We start from the raw sequence: 4,412 nt of genomic DNA on the forward strand, positions 1-4,412 counted from the left end.
GCAACTTAGGCCAAGAGCAACCAACTCGAAAATAGTCGTGGAGGTGTCAACATCGAAATCAAATTCAAAATCGAAATCGAAATCAAGGCTTCCTAAGCTGGCAACTATTATGACGATGTAGGGTGCAAAGGTATAGCGTGTGTGTTTTTCCCAAATGGTTACATCCAGGACGAAGTACAGGGTAATTACGAATGTAATTACAATATACATTATTGTGGACGACAACATGTCATCCAACCCGGTCGCGTCTTCATACGTCAGAGCGATGGCGCCATTGAGAAGGGTCGCGACGAAGGTCCAGGTTGTTAACAGTGCGATGCCGTTCTGAACCAAAAGATAGTTAGCCACTAAGTCACCCCTATAATAAATAAAACAATAGGTATATTGATGAAATTTCTGAAAGAACGGTTACATGTCAATGTAAATACATATCGATGATCACAATTATGATTAAAAATTACCAACAACCTGCGTCGTGTGTAGGCTAGGCAGGTGTATGATTCGTTTAATTGGGATTGGGAAATGGCCAGAGAGGCATTATTAAAACTACACCAGGTTCTATAAATATTATGACAATTTTCTAGCTATTACCGGTAACTTAACCAAAGGATCTCAACACACTTCTGCAATTCTTGGTTCCCTCTGTATGTATCCAATTTTTCAAGACGACCTGTAACCTGTCATGTTATTCATACTATTGTGAAACATAAAAATGTGTAGATGACTTGTTCTGTTTTTTATCAGTCTCACAAACACACGTGTTTGAGTATGTTTTAAAAGTGTCGTTTTGTGGGACCATAGCAAAAAATATCCAAGGGGCTTAGCGGAAAGGTTCATTATAATATCAATATACAGTTGAAAGGCATTATGATGTTGAAATTGCATTGGTAACAGCGCTATATATAATAATGTACAGTAAATTAAGAGGAATTGTAAATAATGGCGCGCTATGTCCACCTGTAGGCCTCGCATAATCATTATGCTTAATTAAATAAACAAATGATCACAAAATAGGTTTATATCTTTGTGCTTGCCTATATTGCAATACTTGTTCAAGTTTGTATGAACACTATCATTCATTTTCAGAACTTATTAGGCATGAAATTTCTTATCTCTAATCGCCAATTTTATATCCTATGCCAGTCTACATATTATACCATATGACAAATCCAAATATTTAGTTCATTTCATATCAGAAGTCAAAAGCAAATTCATATACGCGTGCTATCCTCTCCACGCCAAAAAGAACAACGTATAGTACCTACCGTTCACTGGTGCGTGGGGTTGACTCGAGCGAATCAACTCTACGAGAATCAAAGAAATATAATCTGTTTTATCATGGACCTATTTATGATGACCTATTTAGGTCAATGTTCAACACTTACCCTTTACTACCTGTATTCACCTCTTCAGTTACCTGATGACTGACGCCGAACTTTTGACACAAGGTATAATAATTCGCTCGATCCCATTCCTCATACAATCACTGTGAGTTAGAGATTTGTATAGAGGAGAGGATAACAATAGGCGCTATTCAGTTATGCTGAATGGCATTAATCCAGGCGTGACTACTACACCAATGGGTTTTCTTGTGTTAATATAATATGAAAATAGGTTTATCACACCAATAGTAAAAGTCACTTTGACCTGAGGCCCACGTATATACAAAAATTATAACCCTGCATCAGCCACTAGAAATTTTGGCGAATTTAGAATAATTATTCATATATCATAAATATAACATTAATTTTGTTTATTATCATCATTGAGCACGTAAACCAAAGAGTATACAATTGCAAGAGGTCCGACTGCCCTGATTTTGCATGTACACAATAAAACGTTAAAAAAGTATATACCACGAAATAGGGGCGCCCTAAGGAATGTACGTTCTTTTGAAGAACGCCTTCTAGACACTGGTGTTAGAGAAATTGTCTCAAGGTAAGCCATAAACTGAGATTATGAACTACAAAATTAATTGATTATTATCTTTTTTTAAAACAGAAACTACGGCTTCGTTAACAATGGCGAATCATAATAATTTTGAAATGGGGGATGGTTAATGGGGGCCCGAAGGTGAAGTGGGGGTGGGGCTCGATGAATAGGTGATATAGTAATTCTTTACTACGTGAAGATTAGACCTGAAAGGAATTAAAGAAATGAAAAAGAAAAACATGAAAAATAAAAGAACAGAAAATAAAATAAAAAGAAAGAAAATATTTTGATTAAAGAATAGGAAAAAGGTGCAGTGAACAGAAAGAAAATGGGATGAGAAAGAAAACGAGGAGTTTATTAAAAACAGAAAGGTTAAGGAAAGAAATAACGAAACTTTACGGTACATGTTTAAAGAAAGGAAAAGAAAGAAGAAATGAAATGCAGAGAAATAATCATCATATGTAGCTGATACATATAAAATATGAAATAATACAAATCTATAAAAATTGAGACTGAACATCGTTTTGCTAAAATAATAATTTGAACTAAAATGAAACAAATAATCGAAAATTAATTAATAAAATTTAAATTGTGATAATGTTGCAACTCTTTCAAAAATTTTTATTAATAATAAAAATTTCGTTAATATCCTTTACTTTTAAAATGTAAATATTTGAAATAATAGAGAATTTATATAGCAACTATTAAAATAATTTTTAAACTGTAAATTCTAAATATAGATTTAAACACCCTAGTGGTCATCTCCTTGTAGGTACTGTATAAATAATAATAATAATGATATATATTTATATAGCGCATATTGCACATTGCCCCTATGCGCTTTACAGAGAAATAATATAGGTCAACTGAGAAAAAGCAAATAACATTAAAATAAAATAAAAATAATCATAATAGCAATAATAACAACGAGACTAAACTACTCCTATTCCTTAAACTAATTAATGGTTGGCCGTTGACTCCGAGGAGCTCATCCGCCCTTTGTTCAGCATCGTGGTTAAAATCTGGGTTTTTTTTGTTTGTTTGTTTGTTTGTTTTTTGTTTTGTTTTTTTTGGCATAGGGACTATAGTAATAATAAAGGCGCCGCTCTGGTTCGTTTGTTTCCTGTAGTTTCTCCACTTAGTAAATGTTCAAATTTTACTGCATCCGCAGGACGGCGGATGTTCCAACGATTTTAATGCAAATACGCGGAACAGCTCATTCTTCTGCTGTTTAAGTTCTTTGTATATATTCATTACTCTTTTATTCTAATTCTTATATAGGCCTACATGACTTACCACAGCATTCAGCTTTGATATACAGGACTTACCTTAGTATTTGTCTGTTTGTCATACATCTGACCGGTAGTATGTAAACCGGTAGTATCATAAGCACTATTGCCCGATGATGACGTGTTACACGTAGAAATATGTTGTTTATTAGTATCATTTATATTCCAAACGGTAAAGAAGACTAAAAAGGCAATACTATTTAAAATGTTAAAGCATTACTGACGATTTAGAGTTTATATAATAGGCCTAAGTACAGTAGGACCTGACATAAAACATTGCAATATAAAAAAAAATATTATGCTAAATTAATGCAGAAAATTGAAATTTGTAGAAAGAGTGCTTTTGGACAGAGCATAATTTTCCGTGGAGGTCCCTTTTCCTGAACTCGTTCCCACTGCTTGTGATATTGCCACAATAACCAGAATGATTTTGATCGCTTTGAATAATCGACTAGAAAATCAGGTAACAATAGGCCTTACACATGAATCATGAATATGAAAAAACAATGCTTTGTGGATGAAGTACAGCGTAACGGCAACCCCTATACACAATCCAGTATCTGGAAACATGGCTACACCTCGAAATCAATACAATGCGTAAGTGTTAATTCTCTATAATAAATAGTTTGTAAAACCATACTGACAAATATTTGACCATTAGGCAATCAAACCATGGACCTATTTATAAGAATATAATAAGTCCGTGATCGAACCATTAGGAAACACTTATTCTGGCCTACTTGTTTGATTGTCTATCAAGAGACTCGTAACTACAGTGAGTAAAGCCACATTCAGACCATCGAGGAATTAGTCTAAATTAATTCCTCAATGTTCAGACTGGCCGCTCGAGCTTGGTTTGCGTCTCACGCTTGGCGTAAAAATCTTGAGTGTCCGCTCTACGCGAGTTGTACTATCTAAGCTAAACTAACTCAGGAAATCGTTGATCTTAATAAAATAATTCCTCCATGCTATAAGCATAGAGAAATTATTCTATGTCAATGAATAATGAATAACGTTAATGTTCTATTTTCTCTATGCTATAAGCGAGACGATAGATCCTCAATCCATTGTCAATTTGGGTGCCTTTTCCTGGGTTTTTTGTCTGGGTTGAGAGCAATATCCCAAGGTGATCCAGATTATAAATTTCTCAACCTTATGGAGCTATAAGTGGGTGGCGGGAGGGGTGCAACG

General features: G+C 34.4%; 1 protein-coding gene across 1 annotated transcript in view; it reads right to left on the reverse strand.

Annotated features, from left to right (window-relative positions):
* The window catches only part of LOC117118098, a 24,310-nt gene extending 22,797 nt beyond the window's left edge, over nt 1-1,513 (reverse strand). The window contains exon 1 of the mRNA XM_033262595.1: nt 1,386-1,513. The gene's annotated coding sequence lies outside the window, so the exon portion shown is untranslated. The remainder of the gene's footprint in view (nt 1-1,385) is intronic.
* Between the last annotated feature and the right edge of the window lie 2,899 nt (nt 1,514-4,412).

Source organism: Anneissia japonica, unplaced genomic scaffold (genome assembly GCF_011630105.1).
Source record: "Anneissia japonica isolate Jap-2015-1 unplaced genomic scaffold, ASM1163010v1 scaffold287634_len692169_cov176, whole genome shotgun sequence".
NCBI lineage: Eukaryota > Metazoa > Echinodermata > Crinoidea > Comatulida > Comatulidae > Anneissia > Anneissia japonica.